This window comes from Festucalex cinctus, chromosome 15 (genome assembly GCF_051991245.1).
Source record: "Festucalex cinctus isolate MCC-2025b chromosome 15, RoL_Fcin_1.0, whole genome shotgun sequence".
Classification (NCBI taxonomy): Eukaryota; Metazoa; Chordata; class Actinopteri; order Syngnathiformes; family Syngnathidae; genus Festucalex; species Festucalex cinctus.
The window spans coordinates 19,384,287-19,411,609 of record NC_135425.1 but is presented as its reverse complement, the minus strand read 5'-3'; the positions used below and the strand labels follow the sequence as shown (position 1 = coordinate 19,411,609).

Genomic DNA, 27,323 nt, shown 5'->3' with positions numbered 1-27,323 from the left:
ATGAGTGTCACTTTCTTTTATGGACATGGGGTTATTTTCAAAATTATTTATTTAAGACACATTTAACTCACTGTTTTCCTGATCAGCTTCATGATGAGTGAAAAAATTTAACCTATTCATAATTGTGATGTTAATTGGCTCTAAACGCTATTGTAATTTGTTGTGCGTTTTTGTGTCCAAAATCATTGAGGGCCCTTCCAGCACCAGTAGGATGGTCAGTTTTCAACCATCTATTTTCTATAGTACCTGATTTCATGAGGGTCACTGGTGATCTGGACAAGAAGGAGGGTACACCCTAGACCAGGAATGTCAAAACATTTTCCTCTGAAGGCCACATATACAAAAAAAAACAACTCATGGTTGGGTTGGTTTTGGGTTGATTTTGTTACTTTTGTAATGACTTAGGTTTGATTTTGTCCTCATGTTTCTTTAAGTTCAGTCATGATCTGTCTTTTTCATTGTTATCCTTGTGTGCGCCCCCAGTCTTGTTAAAGGGATTGTTTGGGTTTTTGGACATTAATCTGTATTGCATCCTCACCTCCAGTGGTGTGCGATCAGCACTGACATACCCCTGACAGCGTTCTGTGACACGAGTTCTGGTCAGGTTTTTGTCAACGGAAAAGTAGTCCGGCAGGTTGGCTGGGATCACGGAAATAAAGCATTTTTCTTGTAAAAACAATTTGTGTTTAAAAGAGTGATACATTTGCATCCCAAAACTTTGCCCTAGAAAAAAAGTCAGCCTGTATTACCGCCGGGCACTATTTTTCTGTTCGTTCGTATCACTGTGCGGCGCGCTGCATACAGCTAATAGACGCACTGCATACTGCATGCTAGGCGCACCTTCCGCCGTAATTATAACTTCGAAAAGAAGAACAACTTGTAGATTAGTACGTGTCTATCAGTTATATGTAGTGCAGGGCGCAGTGTGAACAAACAGAAAAATAGTGCCCGGCGGTAATGCAGTCTGAAAATAGTACTGGGCAAAATTACGAAAACCAAGCTATATTGACTGCATCGATCGGATTGAGACATGCAAACAAAAATCAATAATAGAGAAGATATGTTTTATTAAGAGGAGACTAAAGGTGAGCAAAGGGGACACTTGGAGTGCAGTTCTACAATGTCCCGAGCAAGGGCAATATCCAAGTGGAAAATAAAATAAAAAAAAAACCTTATTTGACTTTCATAGCTGTTTTTTTTTTTTTTTTTTTTTTTTAAGATTCTTGTAAGTCTCTGGGCAGGAAGCATCTATTACTTTACTGAGAAAAATAACCTGCAAAGACAGTCGCCTCCGTCTGAACCGAATTCATTTAGTTGCATCTCCGGTTATTAGAAATGTGTCTGGAGTCTGTGTGATTTATAGTCAGATGGTGAGCCAGAAAATGGTAAATGCACCGATGTGTGTTGCGCCAGCTAAGGCGCCACCTGCTCACCAGCATGTCCACGAAGAATCGCCCCAATCTATTACAAGCTCTCTCTGGAGCACAGCTTGCTGTGTCGCCGCGTGCCCACTGGCTAACTTGGAAGCCGGCCCACTGATTGCAAAAACATCCCCGACACTTACATGACAAAATACTTCAAACGCGTGAACATACTGTATTCATTTTTTTTTTTCTATGGCAGTTCAGTCTGCTTTTTACAAAAACATGCTCCATGGAGGTTAATTTAAAGTACTAGCTCCACATCAGGTATGCAAATTTTTTTTTAAACAAAGTTGCCACATTTAATACAATGCATTACTGTGAGGGTGATATGAAGGTGAAGCAGAGGAAAATAAAAGTAGACTATTTTGTAGAGCTGTGGGGCTAATGGACGCGGCAAATGTAGTACTAGTTTGTTTTGACATGATTACGACCAACAGTAAGAATTTGTTTTGGAAAAAATACAAAATCTTGATATCTTACTGCTCGTCCTGGTTCCTTTGCCCAAGTTAAGGCAATGCTAAGAGCACAATTTGAGCCAAGCAGGTGCTGACACTCGCTACTTTGGGACCCGTGAAGCTACGCTTGGAGCCAGTGACAAAATTATTTGGACTCGACAAAATATGGTTTTATTTGGTGGAGTGGGAGAGAGGAAAAGCTCAATCAGTACAACCGTGTGCTTCCCAAATCATCGGCCTTCTGAGGTTAACGTTATTCGTAAATCATGAAGGGACATCAAATACATTTGAGTGAAAGGGAAACATACACAAGCTCCAGTACCGTCTGTGATCGTACATTCCAAACAAGATCCACTTTAATGTTTTACGATTTTCAGCTCTTTCTTTGTATCCTACTCTGGTTGCTATTGTACTGCCTTTGCATTAAAAGCACAGGCACCACAGGAGGCTCAAACACAGCCTGCTTTTCTTTCTCTGGTTATTGTTTGTTGCTTTTGATTCTCTCAGAAGGCACTTTTCCACATTCATCAAACGTTCTCCTTATGATTGGTCGGCAACATGATTTTTCCACACACTGAGCTCATGAAGAAAATGAGACAGAACAAAAAAAGAAATAGATGCATATATTTGCTCTGCCTTCAAGCACAAACATCATATCTAACTTACACGGGCCTAATTATTTTTCTTCCATCCTGACCACTTTTCTTCTGCAAGTTTCAATTTATTTCAAGTAACTCTTATGCATCTTAGTCATCCATCTCAATACAGCAGGTTCATTTTGAAAAAGCTATGATTGCATGTGAAGTTTAAAGCAGCATTAGAAACAAACCAAACCAAATTTTATAGGTTAAAATATCTACAATATGTCCCTCTTTCTCATCGCTCAGCATCAATATTTGATACTGGTGTGGTATTGTAATGTGAGATTGAACAGAGTATTGTGTAATTTTGGACCAATTCTACAATTAGTTGTTGTTTTTCCACCATGGTGAGGAAAACATTTCCACAGCTGAGCAGCATGTATCTCAAGTCAATGTGGTGCACCAGAGGACACATTTGAACAGAAGCAGCAGATCATCTGACATAGTGCCATTCTATAGTGGTGATTTCTGAGTGGACTGTGGAAGGAGCACTTATTAAAAACATAACTCATAATAGCTTCAAGGAAGTTCATTTTCTTGAAAGCTTTTTTAGGTAAATGTATTATTTTCAAAGCAACAATGTTTCCAGGAAGTTTTTTCCGTGCTGGATCCAACCAAAAAAAAAAAAAAGTGACAAGAGTTTGACAGGAAGCAGGTTTTTGATGACGATGTAACCACACTTGTTTCTCAGCAGGGAGCTCTTTTATCGTCTTGGCTGACTTCTATTCTCTAAAGTGGCCGTGATTTGGTTAAATGCAGGGTGAATAAAAATGAAAGGAAAAGCCTTAGTAAATGATTGAAGAGAGCCAAAGGCTGATAGAAGCTTTTAAGTTGAAGCAGATGCTTCTGCTCTGGTCTTTTGACTACATTCCTTATTATTTCTCATTCATGGACAGAACATAAAACATTTTTTGGATGCCATGCCTCAATTAATTGCCAAACAAATATAGCTTATATTGACGTTTGACAACTTGACTCTAACTTTACCGCATTTACCACAACCTGCCTAAATAGCAGACGTGATGTGCTGCTTTATGTAGCGGGACAGATCTTCTAATGAAAACACATAATACATATGAATGCGTTAAAATAAATTTGAGATTTTAAGGTTTATTTATTTATTTATTTATTTTTTATTTTTTATTTTTTTTTAGAAAAATATCAATCATCCATAAATTTTCTATACGGGTTATCTGTGGTGGACACTTTGGACTGATCGCTAACTAATCTAGAGCACATATAGACAAATAAGTATTCACACTCCGAATCACAACTAATGGCAAATTAAAGTCTTCAATGAACTCACGCTGTCGTCATATTTATGATTAAAATACATCCACAATCTGTCTGCCTGTGCCTCAATTAAATCCACTCAAATCACGTTACACGACCTATGCCGCAAGATAGACCTGTTTTTTGCAAGTCTAAAATCTAGTCTACCTTTTGTCACCAAATTGCGAAATGCACCGGGTGCATGGCGGCTTGGTCAACTGAAACACACAGAAAGTTGCAACAAGTCTACCAAACTCACAATCACGCTAAACTAGAATTGTCCCGGCATGAAAAGGACAATTTGCCTACTTTTATGCCGAGTGCACAGGCGCCTGTCTACAAAAATAGGGTATGTTTAAAGTTAATTTAATTAACCTCAAACTAAACTTAAAAACAGATGATTACAAGCAGCTCGAGGCTAGCGTAATGCTAACACATAATGGAAGACGCCATCGATTAGCATTGATATTTCCACAATACCCATACACATATATTTTTTATCCTCTGCAAAAAAAATGACTAATATTATTGCAGCTTATTTAGTCACTGAGAATTGTGGAAACTCATCATTCGTCTATATGACTGAAATATATTGTCGGGCACGTGAGAAGGGGCAGTACATTGAATTTAATTAAATCATAATGCACAAACTGTTTACTGCTTTACATGCTATGTAATTATGTTATTATGATATTTATAAAGTATTATATTAAGTATTAAATATTATAGAGTGTCCTTATTGAAAAAACATTACAAAAATGTTTCTTTGATAATCTTGGGTCTGCTAGAACAGATTAAAGGCATTTCCATTCATTTCAATGGTGAACGATGATTTGAGGTATAAATGTTTTGCGTTACAAACATGGTCACGGAATCAATAAACTCATATCTCAACGCACCAGTTTACCAAGTGACAAAGTCCTCTAATAATCATCTTACCTCTATAATAAATGGCAATTGAAGAAGCAAAAGGACGACATGTGATAGCACAGAGTTTTTCATGGCTGGTACTAGAAAATGAAGGTATGAAGGCCTGGATAGATGACTTTTCTTTACCGTATCTTTGCTATAGCAACTACTGTAGCCCTATGCCACATGGCCACATCTTTATGGCGCATTCAATTAACTTCCCTCCGATTCATACGACACCTATAGCATCAAATCTTCTCCAGGGAAGATTAACTGGGAAAAAAAAGAGTGAGAAGGGGGGTTATCAATATCCCGGAGGTAGTTTCCAAGAATGCGAGGTGACATTTCTCTTTTTTTTTTTCCTTCTTCTTCTTTTAATAAATATAGCGTGCTTGCCTCATCCTTTTGATGTGTGTCGTACACCCTGTAATTGATTCCACTCACTGCCATCATGCTTTTGCCTGCAATTTGCTCCTCAATATGCCGCCCTGAACTTCGGGAACCCCGTAGCATAATGGAAAAGCTGTGAGGCCCGCCGAGTGAAAATTATCACCGTTTTTTTTTTTTTCTGTGCTCCTGGCAGCAGGACATGAAGCAAATGAAAGAATTATTTGAAAAGTTAGCGAGCGTGACTGTTACGTGACAATAAAAGTTTTCTCTATAATAAGTTTTGCGCAAGCGCTTTTGCATCACAAAATGTAATACTGGTAAGTGGTTTTGTGCATTAACGCCATTGTGCAGACTGGGAAAGGAAATGTCAGTAAATTATGATGTACAGTGCACAATATCAAATGTTGCTCATACATACAGGCTGTTTATTTACAAAACTAAGTAGTATTGATTTGGAACAATGTGATTTATATTTATGATGGCATTGCACACGTGCACTCACAGTGACATCACAATGGCTGGAAGCAAATGGTTCAAGTTCTAAATTTCGGTCAGCTGTGTGCATCAATGATAATGTGACAAAGAATACTGTGCTTTGTTCGCATTACCCAATAGCCAATGCGGGCACTAGTTTTTGTGCCCATATTGTGCATTGGGGTGGAATTTTCTTTCTTTTGGTATTTTCCTAGACATGTGAGGTAGAATTAGGCTGACGACCAGTTCAGGCTGTAACCCCGCCTCTCACTCAAAGTCAGCTGTGACAGGTTGCTACAATTTCGCTGAAAATCGTATATAGACCCTTCCAGCTGACGTCACTGCTTATCTCCCACGGCGCCTCCCGGAGGGCAAACATCCCATAATAAATGAATGTAGAGATCTTGATTTTCGTTAAAAGGTGAGAAGTATGTCAAGTGTCACAAAAAACGTCCCGAGTAGGACACTATACATTACTGCGAATCATTTAAACCAGTCGTTTGAAGCCGCTAGCTACAAAAATAAAAAGTTGGGTTGTAGTTTCACGCTAGCCACCGTGCTAGTGTTTTACTCCTCACTGTCTTTCACGGGGTTTATAATCGCTACCAGCAGCCGAAAGAATGCTCTCATCTCTCTTTGAGCCATTAGAGCATCCGTTGGCCGCGCACAACTTCACCATAGCATTGGTCGCTGTTTTATCAACTGTTTGACCGATTTTCTAGCTCACACTGATTGTTTTCTAATTCACTCGCATTGACGCCCTGCCCCCGACCGCTAGGGGCGCACTTCAACGTGACGTCACATTGCAAGGGTCTATTACTTCAGCTAATGCTAATGCTATCTTGGTTGACAGTTCAAGAGTGCTAAACAAGATGTCCCAGCAACTATACTAAGCTGGCTCGCATTGTTACAAAATATGCCGCTAGATGCTAGAATGTTATGTTGGGTCCAACACCGGTGACTGCAGAAGGAGAACAGTAGGGCTACGTTTCCCATGATTTTTAGACGCAAAATCAGGAAGTAGTTGTAGTTCACGTATGACGAAAATATGCCTGGTATCGAGTAAATGTGGATGAGAATGAGAACCCAAACGGTAATGTGAAAGTAAATTGGAAGGAATTTAGCAGTTTAATTCACTTTTCATGGGTTTATCGTTTGAATCGCTATGACGACTGTGTAATTGACATCCATCCATCCATTTTCTTGACCGCTTATTCCTCACAAGGGTCGCGGGGGCTGCTGGCGCCTATCTCAGCTGGCTCTGGGCAGTAGGCAGGGGACACCCTGGACTGGTTGCCAGCCAATCGCAGGGCAGTAATTGACATATACATGGCAAAAAAAGAAGCCAGGACGGGACCTGAAAAAACAACGGGGTTGGCGAAATCCGCCAGGACTCGTGGCCCAGCCTGGAACTGTCATCTATAGACCACAAAGTGTTTTTCAAATTTGTTCAACTACAAAAAAAAATAAAAAACAGAAGCTGACTTAAGCAAATTGTATAGGCCTAATACTTAATACAAAAAAAAAAAAGAAAAGAAAAAAGAGCGATATTGTTTTAAGGACTTGCATGAACTCATCCCTGATTTTGTTTCTGTCCATTCTGGTCTGTCCAACCGTGGTAGTATTTATTGTATCTCTTTTGATTTTACCTCGTTTTTTTTTCCTCTCTTTTTTTTATTTTTATTTTTATTTTTTTTAGAAAAAATGTTCTAATGACCAAATCTTCTATTTGACCTTTTTGTACCGCAGCATGGCTCTCTGCGACGGCCCACAGGAAAATGCGCTCGCATCATTTCAATAAATGGGGCCTTTGGTGAGGAGGTTGACTTTGAATTGCATGGAGGTGAGAGCAATGAAAAAGGGCACCAGATAAGAGAGAGTAAAAAGAGAATGACGAGCAGGAGGAGGAGGTGTGAAGACGAGGACATCCACTGAAAGCTCCCAGTGTATATCAGCTCCAATCAAAAGGTCTTCCAGTCTTTTAGTGTGCCTCTCTTCCCTCCCTTTTGTCTTCTGAGCATTACAGTACTGTTTCTCTTCTCTGTGGTCAACAGTGACTCACTCACTTTGTGTGCGTGCTGCAGTGGCGCTTTGGAAGCACTCTTCAGAGATGCATGTGCGTGGACCTCTGCTGCCACCCAGAGGACTCTGAGGGATAGGCTCAATCCACCTATCCTATTGTGTAAGAATTGAGTTGAGTCATTGAAAGCAGTCATGCAAGGTTGACCACCAGCATGAGATTTGCCACAACTTCCCCGACTTCTGCTCAAAAGTGGTGATCTATCATAAAACATAAAACTCATCATAAGCAAAACAGGGGCAGTTATGCAATACAGTAGAGTGATAGCTAAAAGGATACGTATGATGGTAATCATAGTACAGGAAATTAAACGTGGGGAAAGGAAGCCACGGCCTGCTCAGTATGACATGAGAAGGCGACAGTATCAAGATGCAAACACCTTCCTGTTCCGTGCCTGTCGGGGGTCGTCAAGGTGGCTGAATAGTTTTATTTTATTTCTGTTTATTTTGTAAAACACCACCTGTAGTGTTAATAAAGGTTTTATGACAACAGCAAGCTACTAACGTAACATTAATTTTGGTATCTCATTCTTTGGTAAGCTAGCTAGCTAGGGTAAGATAGTTCTTCTAAGATAGATAGATAGGCAGGCGGGCAATGTGTTCGGCTACGGTAAATGGTCCATTCCAGTATTATTTAACTAAGAAGGCTATGATTGGTTGAGCTTGACTTTTCTGTTGCGGTGATTCAAGACACATATGTACAACACACTTTTGATGGTGAAAAGGAAAAGGACAGCACACTGTATGTTGACGTCAGCTACCATGCTAGGCATTTATTTATTTTTTGCTAATTTACTCAAAGAAAATCAAACCGAACATATTTATACATAACCTAGAAGTGGCTAATCTGTCATGAGACAGTCTTTCCGTCTTTACTGTAGAACTACATATTTATGATGGAATATTGTATATTTTTGTTTGAAGGAAATCAAAAGATACGTAAACCTATTGGGATATATCTGGCAGAACAACCCCAAACACCGCAAAGTTTTTGGTCGTCAATCTTATTCTGCCAGCCGGAAGTATATATTTTTTTCCTATTATTCATTCTGAAATGTCATAAATGCTGCCTCACTCCCACAAACTGTAATTTAGCTTTGTTTAGGAGACTAGAGAGAAAGTAAGATAAGGCTAGGAGGTGGATGTTTCTAATTCCTACAATAGGCTAATCTGTCACAGTCCTCAGCATTCAAACATTTTGTACCATATATAACTCATTCAAAAATGTACTTAAGTGTAAGAATAGACAACTGAACTTGTTCATACGGAAAGTTTGGTTAAATCCCGTTTAATATCCCCTCCAGTATTGTCAACTAATTCAGTTTCTTTGTAATGATGAATGATGATTTTTTTTTTTATAAAAATTTCCTACCACTGAAAGGCTAACCCTCTTTCCACAGTCTTCACGTTTTGTTGTTAGTACCTTGCACAACAGCAAAAAGATTTAAAAAACCTTGAGCCATCTGCGCCGCCTGCGGCTGTGCAAGCTCAACCGACAACACGGTAAAATAAGGGCAATGGTAAACAATGTCGACTGCAGAGCTGGTCTGAACCTGCAGCATAAAAACGGAACTCCGTGAGGGGAAACAGGTAGGTGGTGGATTTTAAAATTTATTTATTTTTTTTATTTTTTTAAATAGTTGAGTAGAAAAATAGTCAAATTTTGATTCCACCAGGGGCGTGTTGGACATCTGTAATTTTGGGAAAACTACCGTACGGCTGGTTCATTTCAGGCTGACATGGGCGTGCATCAGCCGCACGTGAGCCCCTCCACAAATCAGTCTCATTATTTATTGGTAATCGAGATATCGTTATGCATGTTGAAGATCACGTAGTGTAAGAGAATGAAGAATACATATGATTTTTTTTTTTTTCTCTCTCATTGTGTGGGGACTTGCACGTGATAAAAATCGCTATGTGTGTATCCTGCTTTAGATAATAAACACCAAGTTACCTCTCTGTCTGTCTTAATGAGGCGAAGCGTACATTGCGCTCATAATCCACCCTTTGCTTCGCTGCATAAACAAATTGTGTCGTCTCCCCGGAATACATCGAAGGCCTTACTTACGTTTTAATTTGCCGATGTCGACGCAAATCACGCGAGATAAACCTTTAAAATAATTACAAAGCTGTTAAGCCCTTTAGCTTTTGACGCGCTGCGTTGGGCTGACCACTGGGATCGGGGATTTACAGACCTTCTGCTGACAAATGTAGCGTGAGAACAAAGCGTCAGGGCGCACCGTGAAGTCTGTCTTTTGAAATAATTTTGCTGTAAAGTGACTTTATTGGAATGCGCCATTGCATGCACGTGCGACAGACAGGGGTGGGGTATGCTTGATTTATTTTTTTTCCATGTGTTATCAATTCAAGAGCTCCTCGCTGACAGCTGGAAGATGCAACTCCCACGGCTCAAATATTGCTCTGGAAAGTGGTTACGATCTTTTGAACATCTGTGGCTGTAGATAAAACCTTGATCAGTCACAGGCAGCTCACTAATGTCATAACATGACGGCGGAGCGTTGCCCAAGATGCCGTCGTCTTCTTTTTATTTTTATAACTCCTCACTATCACAGTACACTTTTAGCCGGGTGGACGAGCTGGATTTAATGAAAAAGCAATACAGAGATACCGGATGGAGATAGAAAGAAGGGGCTGGGGTATACGTGGACGCCACTTCGATACTTTCACTGTAACAACGATTCCTCTGGGGGCCGATCATGCGAGGGATGGTGTCAAGGGTGAGCCGTGATTGGTTTTAAATGGACTGTGACAGCACATCACTGAGATTATTCTCATTAATGGGATAGGAGGAGCTAGAAATTGAGAGTGAATGCTGAAGAGCTGATAATGCTGGAGAGTTAATTGAAATGTAGGAAATGTAAGCAATGAAAAATGCTCAATTAAAGGATACAGGTGATTTTGTAAAATGTGTCCATTTTGGAATGTTATAGAAAATGTGGAATGCTTAAAACTATGAATTTTTGGAAATGTTGAATTATTTTGCAGTGAGAATGTTTTGAATTGGCCAATAAATGGTGAATTTGATGTGTAATTGTTAAATTTCTACAGTGGGAAATTGCTTCCGCAACATGTGGGCCATTTTGAAAATTTGAAGTCTGCGATTGGCTGGCAACCAGTCCAGGGTGTCCCCCGCCTATTGCCCATAGCCGGCTGGGATAGGCTCCAGCACCCCCTGCGACCCTTGTGAGGAGTAAGCGGTTCAGAAAATGGATGGATGAAGTTAGAAAGTCTCAATTTGGTTAAGAAATAATAAATTTAGATTTCTTACGGAAAATGTACAATTCTTCAGAAGGTTGAACTTTTTTTTTTTTGTAATGCTAAACATTTTAAAGTAACAATATATTGAGAAATTGTGAATTTTAGGTGCTTTTTCCAAAATTGGACATTTGTTGAATGAACAAATAAGAATTAGATACTTTAAAGTGTGGGGCATGTTTTGAACAATTAATCAACCTTGTGGAATTGCCATCTTTATGTAGAGTTGTTTGCCACGAGGTACCATTTTGAATTTTCAGTGACCAATAAGTGTGAGAGCTGTAATAGCAAATTTAACACATCAGCTTTTAACACTAACGAGTCACATGACTCCGGGGAGGGAAAATGACTAACTGTGCTCAATTTTCACTTCATCGTGTTTGTTGCTAGGGGTTTAGCTATGATTTGCTGCAATAATCGATAATTCTTAACATTTAATCAAATGTAATGCCCATGCATCACTTAATAACTCCTTGAAAAAAAAAATGCCCAAAAATATGGAACTAAAATATGTAAATATATAAATTTGCAATGTAACACCTCGATATTCCATTGACAAAATAATGGAAAACAATAAAGAGAAGTAAGAGAAAGTAAGTAAGAGAAAAAAATCGAATGACCTGCATGATGAACAGGCACGCATATGGCAAAATAAAAGAGGTCATGGCGAGGAGAATAAGGCCAGTCGTGCGTGGCAGATGCAAGATTAAAGGCAGAATGAATAGGCAAGGTGGCCAGCAAATGGCACCAGGAATGTGCAGCGGTAATGGAAGCTAAGGTAAGATAAACTAAAGGTGACGAGCAACACCGATCCGTTGATGAGAACATTAACCATAGTAGCATGCATGTGGATGTTGTTTGAATAATGTGGGTGAGGAAAGGGTCACGCACCTCAATTTGTAACCTCACTTTATTTCTTTAAAATGCACGAGACATAGCAAACCTAATTTCACAATGGTCATGTAACTTGTATTATGCGCCGACATCGAAAGGGCGTGTAAAGATATGTACAAACTCCAAAACAAATGTACAAAAAAGTGTAACACGTTTACTAATGTTGGATAGTGGAACACTTACAAATTCATAAACAGAGTTACAAAGTGGACTCAAGGGGCCCTTTTTTTGTCGACAGGTGTCCGTACGCAAACATGCTTCATTCTCATGCTGAGGCAAGTCTAAGTTTAGCGTGTTTTTAAATTTAGTAGACGCGTTACAACTCGCTGGATGTTTCAGCTGATGCGGCTGCCACGCATCGCAAAATTTGGTGATAGAAAAGTAGACTCAATTTTAGACGCACAAAAAGCAGGTCTAAACGGTGGTGCAGGTGGTGTGATGTGATTTTGGTGGGTTTCATCGAGGTGCAGGCAGACAGATTTGGTGCAAGTCAATTTCCGCTAGCGCAATGTCTACCTCCCTGATTTGAATGCAAACGAGGTGAGTCGCGGTGATCCTAAAACAATGTACAAATGTGCAATACACCTGATTATAACTGTACTAGTCAAGCAAAATACCAAAAGAAAGAAATCTCCCACATATAGAATAGGGTTCAAACCTTCACTTCCTATTACCAATATTTTTTTCTTTTTTTAAAGGAGTGTGCTTTTTTTTTTTAGGACAGCGACAAAATACTGTGTGGTTAACATGGTAATTTACAATTTTACCAGAGAAAGCAAGCACAAGCTTATGTTTATGTGTGAGTAAATAAAATCGGGATTTAGACCGGTTTTAAAAATAAACGGTAACTAAATGTGGTGTCCATGGTGTATTGATTATAATATAGTTTTCTACTATATTGTATGTTTAAAACAAGTTGATCACCCAATAATGACCAGATTGCCGTGGTGCCTTCAGGGCCCGGCATCCATGTTCTGATGACTCCAGATGCAGTCTGTGCAAAAGATCAAACTAGCAGTTCATCAAACACTCCCGAGCTCGACATTCATAAAACATGTCTTCCTTAGCTAGTGAGTAATAAATCACATGATACATTTTTTATCATCTAAACAGTATCGAGAGCATCAATAAGGCAAGAAGGGTCTCTCCAATTTTTTGAAATCATGATTCGTACGCCACAAACAGTTCTGGCCAGGAATCTGAATTTTTCCGTTCAATGCACCTCCACTTCCAAAACACGATCACTGTGACTTGTGTCGCTGTAAAATTTCCCACCTTGGCTAATCATTTTACCTCGGACCATTAAAGATAACTGCGTTACGACCCTCTTTTTAATTCAAGTGGCACGCACGGCCTGCTCGCCCGCACACTTTAACAATTGAAGACGTTTTCCCCTTTCACTGCCTTCTTGTTATCGCCGGTAAACTGCCCACCTTGTTATTACCTCCATGTATTTCCAATTATTTTATATGCGAAGGAGGGCAAAGGGACAAGCGGAATGGAGAGGAGCACGGGTTGCGTCAAGGCACTTTTGTAATGCCACGGGCAGGTGATAAGAAAGATAAATAGCGTGACACCTTAATGGAGCCACACTGTTATCCTTTATGAATAAAGTGAGATTGCTTCATAAAAGGTGCCGTTGGTGATTAACGACAGAGCCGAACCCTCGCATCGATCCTGTATGTAAAAAAGATTGACTCTCTTGTATTTACAGCTGGTAATGTTACAACAAGTGGAAATATAAAAGTTGGCTGTACTGCAGGTTTAATACCTTGCAACGATCGCTGTTGGCATTCATGATAATTAAATTTTGAATTTTCATCTTGGAAAGGCGAGCGCAGGTAATATCTTTGAAATACCTTAAACCAAAATGATGTATTAGTTTGGAACTTAAGGGGACATATTATGGGAAATTTTGTTTTTCATTGCTCATGTACCGGTAGTAATGTCTGCACACCTATCAAATATGAAGTTAAACAACCACATAAATCTTTTGCTCTCTGTTTCTGAAACTGTGTGTGAGGAAGTCATACAAATTTTTTTCTCTACTTTGCATAATAAGTTTCTCCACCCATGACTTGCACCATCATGTCCAAGTCAAAAGCTCCAACACTCCCCTGTGCTGCCTTGTCGTTTTTCTGCTCGTTAACCTCAGCCTTGGCCCGGTGTTTGCCTGTCCCCGTGGCTGTTCGAAGTTGTGATGCAACAACATTACACAGTGCGAGTTTCCATGTTGTGCTACCAGTGGATTTCAGACATTAAAAGTCATTAGTAAGGATTACTGTGGTTTAATGTACCAAAGTTCGGGTTTGTGTGATGTTCAAACATACAGCGGTTTGCAATAATATTAAATATCCTTTTTAGAAATAAAAAGACTGTCTTGCTTTTGACGAACTCTTCAGCTGACTATGTCACGGTATACAACAACAATGCATCTGTTCATTTTCCTAAAATACTACCGCCCCCTCAAAACCAGGCTACTTGCAACAAGGCTAGTAAAACATTTACATTTACAATAATTTGTGACCCTTGTACAAGTAGTATTTTGTTGTTAAATTCTCCTTTATATTTATTGTATATTAAGTATATATATTAAGTATATTCACATCACAGCACTGATTCTTAATTCTCTCTCAACTCAACCTTATTTGTGGCGTATCATACACGTGCAACTCAAAAGTTGTTTACAGTTTAAAAAAAACTATTTTGAAATTTAAAAACCAATTAAACCTGATAACAAACAAAAAATCCCATTCTTTAAATGACAAAAACATAGTTTCATAACATTTATGTGGAATAAAAATAAGTTCATAGTAGAAAATGCCCCCCAGGTTTTTAACTTTTTGTGAAGGATTACAACACTTAATTTAGGTAAAAGTTGTTTTTTTCTCAGATTTTTTTTTTTGTCCTGGTTGAGATGTAGTAAATTCTCTGCCATCCAAGACAGAATGTCTGAAATACGATTAAAAGGTACATCAATTGCTGCCGGGTCATTAGGAGACATATAAATGTAGACATGAGCATCATCAGTGTCACGATGAAAACTAATTCCGTGTCTCCTGATGACGTTGCCTAATGGCAGCATGTACAAACTAAAAAGTGACCTAAAATTGAACCATGGGGAACACCACAGTCCATGTTGTGTCTCCTTGATAAGCAGGGCGATATGCTGCTGGTCAAGTTGTGCTTAAACCAGTTAACAATAGTGCCTGAGAGGCCGTTCATAATGTGCATCAAATGAAACCAGGACAATATTTAAAACTTTGATCAGGGCTGTCTCAGTACTGTGATTTGTCTGAGTACCAGCGTGATATCGTTCATAGACATCGTCACTGATTAATAAATGGCAGATTGAACATTGCTCTATAATTGTCAAGAACTCCAGTGTCCAGATTGCTTCTCTTCAGAACAGGTTTCACAATTGGATGATGGTGCACCCTGTTGCTAATAATAATGCTGCTAATAGCAGCAGGGCCACTCCTGATCAAATTGTGGCCCTAAAAATGACATTTTATTGGAGTCACCCAACCCTGTCTGTCAAGGTTTGGCGTGCATGAGAACCCAAATGTATGCAAGCAGGAGTGCAAGGTGTACTGAACAAAACAATTTATTACCAAAAACAAAAATGCTAGAAAGGGTACTAGAGAAAAATTTTAATACGGAATCAAGTCCAAAAAAAAAAAATCTTACCTAGACCAAATCAAGAATAGTCCCAAATGCATCATCGGTGCAAAACAACCACATAACAGCATATCATTTGACAACCTGTATTGACAATAAATACCGTATTTTCCGCCTTTATAAGGCGCACCTAAAAGCCTTCAATTTTTTCAAAAGCTGACCATGCGCCTTATAATCTAGTGCGCCTTATATATGGATCAATATTGAGCCGCAACAGGTCTCGCTGTCAAGACGCTATCGGTGACCCTGCACGATCGATGACGCGCATGCGCAGAAGATCCCGCCATCTTGGATCGCTAGCTAATACTAATACTTTACCTCAGAGAAAATAATGAAAGCTGGTTTGTAATCAATTAATAAAGTTTGACTGACCTATCTGACTGTTTTGTTGACATTCCCTTTAGCGCAGTACCATCTAATGGATGCATAACGTAACCTCAGCCTCTACTGTAGCGCCTTATATATGGAAAACGCTTTAAAATATGTCATTCATTGAAGGTGCGCCTTATAATGCGGTGCACCTTATAGGTCGGAAAATACGGTAGTTAACAGTTGTAATTAAAAATCAATAAATAAAGTTAACCTGAAACAAATATATAGATGTCCCCATTTCCAATAGAAAATGTTACCAAAAATAGAGTACTCGATGTGGAGTTCAGTTGTGGCTGGGTTAATCGTTTAAAAAGTCAGGTGTGGTCTTTGACCTGCTCCATGTGAAAAGTGCCCTGAGACAACTTCTGTTGTATTTTGGCGCAGTATAAATCAAATGGAATTGAATCGGAGTGAAACATAGCCAGCAAGTTGCCTCGTGTGCTCGCTCATTATTTCTTTTCCACAATGTTGTATTTTTAAGAGGTCAAGCCCGATGTCTCCAACTCTCACACTGGCTGATTCTACTCGTAATGATACCTTATTATCCAAATCTGACCACCAGCACACCCACAAACCAAGGCTATTTGATTCTGGATCACTCTCAGCAGACAATGTTGTTGATCAATTGTACTAAGAGTGCGGAGGCTAAATATTGTTGGAATACTGATGCTTTAATCATAGCCAATATTGTGAGGCATTTTGGAGCAGCGCCAGACATAAAAGCATGCGGCCTAACAAACTGTGCTCAATTTGCCAACTCATTAGCCTAATTTGATCAGTTCTTTTTCTTTTTTTTTTTCTTCATAACTTGGCCGCATGCAGATGGGGGAGTCTTAGCATTCATTTCAGGTTCCTCGCTTTAGCATTAACATATTGTCAGATTAGTGCCCTGTCTGGAAGGCTAATTGTTGGAAATGTTCATTCTGGCTGAAACATCGAGTCACTTTATCATCATCTATTGTAAGTTGAATGCAGTGTACGCATTTACATCACTTTGCTTTGAGATTGATGCTTTTGATTGCTTTTACATATGAAAAGCAAATGTTGGAATACTGATCACTAACGAATGAATGACGAAATATGTTTTTATTAGTAACTGCAATGAAAAGTCGATTGTTGATGTTTATTTATTTTGAGAACAGCAGCGGGTTTTTTTTTTTTTTGTGTCATGGACTATAAAGATTTATTTTGACAGATTGGCATAAAAACAAATGGAAAAGAGATGATTAACAATAAAACTCATCAATACACTGAGGCTCATAAAGAGGAATAACTTAGAAACCAAGTGTAAGTCTATTCCAATAATGGTCATTTCTGCCATTGTGGTATAACAAAATCTGTATGCAGGAAATATAATTTAACAATTAAATGTCAAACTATCCAATGAATAAGTTTTACCATAGTCGTGACTTATTGGTGGTTTACTATATAGCCACTATTTCTATTGACTGATTGACGATTATTTTTCCAGTTACATAAATATAGATGGTATTCTTCAATGTTTGTGCAGGCATTTAAGTAAAGTACTGCCAAAATGTTTTTGTTTTTTGTAAACACAAGTATGATTTCCACATTTTAAAAGATATTTTACTAATTTTGTAAATTTCAGCAGTAAAAAGTTCATATTTTGTCTATCATGAAATTAAGTTATTATTTTTCACATTGAATTAACACCTTAAAAAGGCATTTTGCCACTTGCTGTCTATTTGAGTGCTCAGGGAACAACTAGTGTTGTTCCGATACCATACCGATAACCCGTATCGGCAGAGGCGACGATACTGCATTAAAACAGTGGTATCGGTATCGGTGAGTACTCACAAGTAACATGCTGACACCATTAATTCCAACTCTAATATAGGATTTTGGATGCAGTATCTTGGGTCTTGCTGGTACACGACATTCACTGATATGTGACATGTTTACTGCATGCCGATCTAAGATATCCTATAGGTCGCTTGCACATCGTAATGCATCATGGGAGTTTTTCCTTCGGGCGCCATATTGGGTGTCCGCCGGTTCACAAGGTACACTCGCGAGTTACACGGTAGAGCTCATCAACCTGATGTAATTTTCGCAGTATTTTCACGATTTACCGGAAGATCAAAAACAACGATACAGGCAGAAGGTGTCTCTGTGTGGCGGGATTGATCCTAATTACGTCCTGACCAAGGGTGATTTTTTTTTTGACGGAGAAAGCTTGCTGGCCAAATGTGACATCTCTGGACATCTTTCCCTACCTCGTGTTGACAATATGCTCCATAACACGCCAAAAAAAAATCCCTGGAGGCTTACAATTATTTTGTAAGCGGGTGGATACAGAGTGTAAACTTTAACATCGCATCAGAAGAAACGGTTGCTGTTGCACGTAAGTAAACCACATGGTGTTGGTAATTCTGCACACAAAAATGTTGATTTGTTCTCAGGCTTCCTGTTATCATTGTGTTTACATGCACAGCTGGCTTTACCTGATGTGGTTTTTCTAATAATTTTATAACAGGCAAATATGGCAGAGCGTATAAGAATAAAAAGTAACTATGCACAGCCTCCCCGTGGCTTAATTAAATTTAATGCTACCCTTTCACTAGTTACATGTTACTTAATCAACTTATTCTAAATGGTTAAGGTTAACCACTCTCAGAGGACGTATTTTTAGTTTCAGTTTCCAGTACAATAAAACGTGTTCATGGTAACTACTGAGCATACTGACAGCTTTTCTTATGATCTCACGGTTAAGGAGGCTGTCACAACACCCAATTTCTGTCTGGTGCCAGATGGCAACAATTCCCATCACTTGTCACGACAACACCAATATTATTACCAGGTATGTATGGCTTTACTTTTTGTAGTTTCTTATTTAATTCTATGTTTCATATTTTCATTACAATGTTTGTAATATTTTCAGATTCAGGCACAGATGAGTTTAACTGGACGGACTTCTGCGACTTTGTGGTGTGGACAAAGTGTAATTGAGCGAGTCCACCCAGATCGCTCGTTTTGGCCAGTTGGAAAAGCCAGTTTTTTTCCCCCAAAATCCCCTCCTTACCTGAACTGCTCGGGAGAGCATTTACTAGATCAGCAGTGGACTTCCAGTGTTCCTGCTCAGCCGCTGTCACCTACCACTTGCTCATGGACTTCAAAGATGCGGAATAAAGTAGTTTTTTGTGCTGCAGCAGATTGTAAAATCAAATGATATCACTTGAAGTGTGCCAATCTAGACTGCCAAAAGGACAGTGGTTTTGTGACAAGTGTGAAACAAGGATTATTGGGAAAACTGTAACACAGTACTGGTACTTGTCTTACATTAAACAAATTTAAAAGAGAGCAACTTTTTCCTCTGTACATAGCATAATGAAAGTCATTGCGTACCCCATCAACATTACATCATACCGTCATCTCAGGATGGTAGGCACCTGTGCTAAAATAAACTACATTAATTAACAGTTCAATTTTTAACCCTGAAATTACTACATCTAATCATTATTCACTTCATTTTTTGTGCTTTTAGAAATAATAGAGATTTATGCCATTACTTTAAGAGGGACCATATTGCACATTGAGTCAAATCCTGTCATTTGTATTATGTATAGCTTTGTAAACAAACCCAACAATAGAATCTGTATAAACGCTGCCTTTATTAGCGCCAAACAAACAGTCGCATGTTGTCCTCCTCCAATGCTTTGATGCTCGCCTTCGTTTCCATCATGTCATTGGCAATCAAGTCGGTGTGGCATGAGATCCCTAAAGAAAAAAATAAAGAAAAAATCACAAAAAAATACTGTACCAGTAATAGGTTTAATATAGTAAAGTAGTATAGTTTTTTTTGTCAGTGTAAAAGAAATGTACACATTTTGTTGCATTTTTTAATGTATGAACATTGCTACAGGCAAATACTTATTTCTATAAACACTTCCAAATGTCTCTAAAATATAAGGTGCGTGTACACACACAAACAAACACATACATTCACTCATGCATACAATATATCATGTAATGAATTCTGAGTGGCATACCAGAGTCAATGATGTCAGCAGGACTTGAGGGTACAGGTTACTGGAGCCATCTGGCTGCATAACTGCAACAATCTCTGCCACTTCGAGTCGTCTTTTCTTTGCTTGTCTCTCCTGTGCACGTTCATATCTTGGCACCGACTGGGCTGAGACATAGATGTTGTAACTTGGGACCCAACTTTAATGTTGGAGCCCAGTCGGGATGATTGGACAGAAAAACGGGCGCAGGGCGACCTGTTAAAATAAACAAATATATAAACAAATAAAAGATGGAAAGACTGGTTATTTTACCGCAGTAGGGTGGCCGTGAATAAGTTCTTTAGCATGATGTGTAGGCTACCGGGGGTCTGTTTTCTTGCATCACCCCCGGGGGTCTGTTTTCTTGCATCAGCCCCTTCTGTCTCTTTTTTTTCCAAGTTTACATTTTGCCACCAAAAAACATGTTATCGGCATTAAAAGCCCAAGACTAATCAATCCAATTTCAGCAGTAAACACTTTGCACTGGCACTACTTGGGTGAAAATGTTCGATGTTAGCTTTCGGCTAACGTCCGCTAGCCAGCTTGTACTACCGAACTTGCTTGCTCATGAATCCAAAACATAAGCAACTTGCCCATATATGGGCGGTCGAAACGTTATTAATCCTCATGCATTAAATAAAGGTAAACAAGCTTACCGCTCACAAAGTGATCGCTGCACACACGAGCCCAAAGTAACGACTTCCCTCCGGAGTCCGCACTCCTCTGTCTCCAGGCCCTGGTTCCTAGTTATTTTCGGAATTCGGAAAAAAGACCGACCATTTTCCCCCTTGGCTTTGTTCGAACAGCCAACGATGCAGTAACAATGTACCATTTTAAACGCAGAAAACAAACGTGATAGATACGTGTTAGACCGAATCGCTACGTAAATAGAGGCCACCCAGCATGGCGACTACGAGAAATCCGAGGCGGAAGTGACGACATGTGCAAGCGACCTATTGGCCCTTGAATGCTCTGAACCAATGGCAGGACAGCTTTTTCATGTTGAGGACAAAAAAAACCCATGTATCGTTATGGTATCGGTATCGGCCGATACTGCAAAGCTGGGCATCGGGATCAGTATCGGGGGCCAAGAAACGGTAAAAAAAAAAAAAAAAAAAAGCTGGCATTGCAGAATAATTTGAACATTATTTTACCTGATTTTTTTTTATGATCATGTCAAATTGTGTGCCAAATTGTCTGGGAGTTGCCCCGTATGATACGTATCAAACAGAGACAGTGCCCTGCATTAAAACTGTTCTGTTTTTGAAGTTGTTCTATTTTGGATGTTCATAATTGACAATAACAGGCAAAGTAAATATGACGGCATCATATAATTGGTACCCATCCACTTGTACTCATGATGAGGGCGAGAGACGTGATTATGAGCCTGTCAGACGTGAATCGATGGTGGTGTGGATTGAGCCAAGTCGTGCACTTCCTTAGTTTTCTTTTCCCTGACGTCAGAGCCTCGTTCAGAAGCAACAGCCGCTCTTTCATCCACATCCGCCCACACGCTCCATCCACACACCCACTGCGCCCTCCATTTCTTACTCTCTCTCTCCAGGCTAAAGAGTTTTGCCAGCGGTCCCCTTGCAGCATGGTAAAGTCATCGCTCTTTTGACAGAGATGGAGAGGATTATTTTCCGGCACTGTTCTGGATTCACGCTGCGAGAGGTGCGGGGGGGCATGCGGATCGATACCTCTCACAAGTGCTGCTGCTGAGATTCTTGTAGATTGTCAGCGCTCATATACAGGAGAGCCTGTAGGAGTAAAAAATAAAAATAATGTTATGGTCATCCATGCACTTGCTACCTCGGTTAAAGGCAAGTTTTGCTTGTGTGTTTATTTCGAAGTCGGTGCATTCATGTATCAACTCTATGTTGAGTCAACCACAACTTCACTTTCTACCCTAACTCTTAACTCATTCACTCTTAGCCATTTTCACAGAAGCAGTCCCGTTCGCTCCCGGCTGTTTTACTGGATTTTGACTGATTTTGCAAGGCCCACAGAATGTTGTGTTCAATTGCTATAAAAGCATGGAACCTACCAAAAGAAAGATTAAAGTATCTTCTTTCACCAGGAAAAAAAAAAAAAAGTATGTTTCTATCCGTTTCCATTTTGCAGCAATTAACATTAGAAGAGAGCTAAGTTTCATCAGTTTTCACAAATCTATTTAAAATTGTAAGTAATTTAGCTTTTTTTCTAGATGGCCCTGGTTGATCTCCTTTGCTCTGCTGCCACCTGTTGGCCGTTTGTGTAATAACTACCATTTCTGCAACCGTTCTTTGCAGTTGAGAGGCTGCATCAAAGCTTTCTGTATGCTCTAGTCTAGCATTAAAAAACAAAACAAAAAAACGTATAAATATGTCTTTGGGACACTTACAACATAAAAAAACTTATTTACACGTTATTGGGAGCAAATGAGTTCAAGAGGGAGTTTGCAGCTCTCAAACAAAACACTTTTAATTACATGTGTAAAAACGGTCTATTTAATAGGATCATTTGAAAGATCATTATTCTCTGGCCCTATCTTATGCCTCTAAATTTATTTTTAAAACACCGTGCCTTGTCAGGAACAATCTATCATAGACTGTAGAGACAGGAAGAGTGACTGTCAATCACTGCACACCCGCAGGGACACCTAACAGCCTTGTTTTTCATTGTATATTAAAAAAAAAAAAAAATGAAAAAAAATGACATCAGACCAGTAACATTAGTGTTTTGCAACACTTCAACAAAAATAAGTAATGCTAGCAATGCAGCAGCCGTGGTTCAGATAGGATTGTTTATGAATGTTAAAATTAAGATGCACTGTGAACATAGGTGTGTGAAATATTGATTTTATGTTGTCATTTTTCTGCCACGATGGATGGATAGGTGGATAGATGGCCTTAGCATTTCATGTTGGAAACTGGTGTCAACACGGTGCGTTTTCTTTTCATATTAAGAGCTACTTAAATTTGAGCATGAAGCAAATGGTGGACTTCTTCACATTTTAAAAATTGTAAATTACAACTTGACTCCAGTTCCCACAAATATGTACATTTTTATTATTGTTTGGATTACTGCTAAATTGTATAATAGTGAAAACTCCTTTGTACAACGTTGCATGCTTTGACTTTAAGATTTTTGTGAATCGTGTCCGCTATTCCTTAAAAGCCCTTGAGACTTGGCAGAGCCAATTCGTATCACACTTGTTAATGAATAGACTTTTTATCTAAACATGATGTAGCAACTGGAATGAAATGATTAATTTTAACCACCGTCTTCCCACATACTGTAGGCTCTCTGCGCAATGACTTTTCAGTTGCACATAACAATGAAGGATGTACGGCGGCAATCCTTGTTTTGTTATAATTACCCACCAGTCGTTTTATTCTGATGACACAGCCTCAACCTAATATGCATTTCCAATTGAAACGAGTCCACCGAGTGATTGAGCCAATCACCACCGTGACTCCCAGCCATCTGTCTCACAGTGTGACGTCAGGCGCAAATTTTGCTTGAACAAAAGAGAAAGTCATTGCAATATGCGCCATCTGCTTCATCCTGCTACCTGTTCCTCATACTTGAAATGGCTGTTGCACAACTGCTTTGCTGTTATGATTGGTATAAGGTGAAAACTTGCATTTAAAAAAAATAAATAAAAAATGGACATGAGCTTAGTGGATTCTTCCAGGTTCACATTTTTCTTTTTGACTTGTTAGCTTCATTTGGCAAATTTAGAGGGTGTAGGTTTTCAAAATTAAAAACCGGGAGGCTGAATTTGACTGAAAATCAAACTTACAATAAATTCTCACCAGAAACTATTAATAACAAATTTAATTGGAATTCAATTGCTACACAATCTGATGACTGGTGGTTGTGTTATTATTTTAGCTAATGCTAAATGCTATCTTCGCTTATCTTGTATTTCTATGGATGCTTGAGATGTCCTATTGTATGAGTGGTCTCGAGTTAACTGCCCAATGCAAAAGGATACAGTATTTGCTTTCTTTTGCTTCTCCACACAGAATTTACTGCCGAATGATGCTGCCGAAATCCGGAAATCCGAAATTAAGTCTGTTTACCTGGGACGTCTGGACACCCTAGAGGCAAATTAGCAAATTAGTTACCCTCAATTACCCTTTTCAACTGAGTATTCTCTTTCATAAAGCAAGTGTAGTCCAGTGAAAACTAGTATATTTTCAAAGTAAGAAGAAAAGAAATTAAGACTACACTCTCACACATGCATCACATAAACACACAAGTACTAAAAGGGCGACACAATACTCCACACACAAGCATCAGAGAGCTCAGTAAACACTTCAGCCTTCTGACGTTGATGAAAGATAATTACAGATTATGGTATAGTACACTTTCCTCCCATATGTTGGCTAGTCCAGGCAGAATGTTGTGGCAGATGCTGTGAACATGGAGGGCATATGCTCCATAGTTAATGTTGTCAACAATATGGAGGCTGCAGTACATTTCATAACCAGCATTTCAGTGGTTTGAATGTGAACATACAGTAGTGTCACTGCCACCGGCTATCTTGTGTTGTTGTTGTAGACCTTTCCAAGAATACTTTACAGCTGGCCATTGCACGGTTTCATGCAGAGACAGAGGAATTGAATTAGAATTTCCATTTAAATGTTGGGTCAGTTGTCTTATTTTCGCCACAGTATTTTATTCCGGATACAGAGAGACTTTTCTGATTGCCACCAACCTGTTGTGCAGTTAATTATTTTAAGTGGTTTTCATTCCATTTGTACCACATTCTCAGCCACTCAAAGACAAGATAGCCATGCCCAAGTCCAATTATGTCTTTAGTTTGAAACTACTATCATTTGGATTGACATTTCGTCCCTCACTTACATGGAACTCTAATGAAAAGATACGCTAAAATTAATTGGCTAATGGTGTTGATGGAGAGAGGCAATAATTGAACTTGAATGGGAGCTTTTTTCCCAACATTCCCTCTGATGGATGTTTAGAACAGCATCAGTGTTTTCACCAAGAGAAGAAAAAGCAAGGACGAGTGAGGGCACATCACTGACAATCACGTCACGTATACATATAAATAGATAGATAGATAGATAGATAGATAAATATTAGAGCTGTCAAACGATTACATTTTTTAATCAGATTAATCACATCTTAGAATTTTGATTAATCACGATTAATCACGTAATTAAAAAACAAAAAACAAAACAAAACTTGTTTTTATCAACGTTTTTTTGCCCGCCAAATTTGAAGAGCACATTTATGTGTTAATTATTTCGACATTTAATTTTATGAGGACATCTTCAACATTTTTGGATCCACTGCACACGCTCATCGTCCTGATATTCTAATTGGTTAATTACTTGCATAAATTAAAATGAAAAAAACCCCCCCAAAAAAACCAATATTTTGACACAAGCAAATATTCTGAATGTCATACACAAACCTTTATTAAATGCTTTATTTTTTAATGCATGTAGTTGTGTTTATTGCTCAAATACAACCTGTGCTACATTTAATGTAACCATCCGCTGTTAGCTAAAGGATCATCCCTGGTCAAAATTAAGAGTCAAGTCATTTTATTCATATAGTGTGATTTGTATACAGCAATGGTTGGTTAAAGTGATTTATAAATAAAGTTGAGTTCAATGTTTAATGCGATAATTTTTTTGTGATTAATTAGTTAACGCTATATATACATATACTAATTTAAATTAATTAAACCATTATTTAAAAATAAAATTACTCAGTTAACTCAGTGTGCAGTCAAACTTTGAGTCACTGGCAGGAAGGTGAATAAACATGGACAAAAGATACTTTTACTTTCTGATTTACCAGGTGCTTGGCAAACTCTAAAGTAATTGCCCACTTTGCACAACCAAATTCAAATATCATATTATTTGTACGCCTTAGGCATATCATCTCAGAGCAAAATTCCCTGCTCAAGTTAACCTCCACGGAGCCTCGCAAACCAGTGTTACTGGAGTGTGGTGCTCGTGATGAGCAGGTGAGAAGTTGTGAGGATATTTTCCATGAGAAGTTGTGTTTTGCAGGAGTAGTATTTTATTCAAGGGTCAAAGAAAGCTATAAGAACAGTCTTCGGTGCTAAATATACTTTCTATTTGATGATCTTACTTTAATTCCAAGATTTTACTCAAATCATACTGTGGCTCACCAAAATTCATACCCATATCATATCCCTTCTCATGTCCACTCGACCCGTAAAAATATACAGTTAAAACGATCGGCACAATATTTTTCAATTCTATGGAGGTGAAATAGTCTTTTCCTCATAGGAGCTCACATTTTTATTTCACAGGTTCGGAAAATGGATGGATAGATGGAAGGTTTTAAGGATGGAAGGTTGCGTATAGGATGACTGCTAACGCTTTATGGACACTCGGCACGGAAAAAGCAAGCCAGAAAACAATAATAATGCTGCAGTTCTCCCTTTATTGACAAGCAAACACAAGCAGTGCTACATATTTTTTACACATGTCAGTGCAAGTGTTCTGCCCATTTAATGGCCCGTTTTATTAATAAAACATACTCAAATAAACAGTAGCACGGTCTTATTGCCATGCAGCAATTGCAGACTGATCTAGGCATAACTTTGTACAAATCTGCTTCTCTTGCACCTTTCAAGCAAGATCGTCTATCATAATTGATGGAACGGTGAGTAGCTAATTAGTCATTTTGCCTGGATCGGCACCGTATTATTGATGAGAACTGTTAATGTAACGTCAGCCAATCAATGGAAATTAGTGTGTCTACTTCCACTCCTACTCAAGCATTTGGACAATTAAAGACACCTTAGTTAAAAAAAAAAAATACAATACTTAATACAAAAATAAATAGCACAATAGAAAACTGACAATATTTCCATCTAATTTTAATCAGACAATTACTTATCTTTGCTGTTTGTCTATGAACAGTTTTAGATTATCACAATCTTAAGTTAGAAAATGTATATTATGTAGCTACCAAAACATATGTTTCCCTCATGTCAGAGTTGTGGACATCATGCGTGAGGTCACAATCTCCGCCCCCAACCCCCATCGGATCACAAATCCCAACAAAGGCAAACGGCTGCAACCCAAACTGCCATGTTTGGCCTCTTTGATATTCTAAGCGCAACACTGTTTGGACACAATCTCCCAGAGAGCTATTGATCTGGACTGTACTCTATCAATCTTCACAACTGTGACAAAGTTTGACCACGAGGACTACCACTGAGAGGCATAGAAAATGGACCACTTGTGTTTCCGATGATTCAAAAATAATCCATTTGTTGCCTTAGATAAGGTGGTGCATGGAACAGGACTATAAAATGTATTCAGTAACCGCCACATACACTCGGATTTATGAATTCTGCCCTACAGCTGGTAATGGGGTAAGGCAGGATCTTGCAAAAAAAAAAAAAAGGCTTAAGGGTCTTTTTAAAAC

At 38.8% G+C, this 27,323-nt stretch overlaps 1 protein-coding gene and 1 long non-coding RNA gene across 3 annotated transcripts in view; one reads left to right on the top strand and one right to left on the bottom strand.

Moving 5' to 3' along the window:
* The window catches only part of astn2 (astrotactin 2), a 295,092-nt gene that overhangs the window by 13,768 nt on the left and 254,001 nt on the right, over positions 1-27,323 (top strand). Inside the window, exon 1 of one of the 2 annotated variants that reach the window (XM_077496751.1) lies at positions 16,212-16,827. The exons of the other annotated variant lie outside the window; for it this stretch is intronic. The gene's annotated coding sequence lies outside the window, so the exon portion shown is untranslated. Of the gene's footprint in view, positions 1-16,211; positions 16,828-27,323 lie in introns of those variants that run through there. 2 annotated transcript variants of the gene reach the window in all.
* Positions 19,483-20,752, bottom strand: LOC144002407 (uncharacterized). The gene is made up of 3 exons (XR_013278733.1): positions 20,549-20,752; positions 19,878-20,108; positions 19,483-19,605 (listed from the first exon to the last, which is right to left on the bottom strand). It is a non-coding gene; the product is annotated as an uncharacterized LOC144002407 (long non-coding RNA).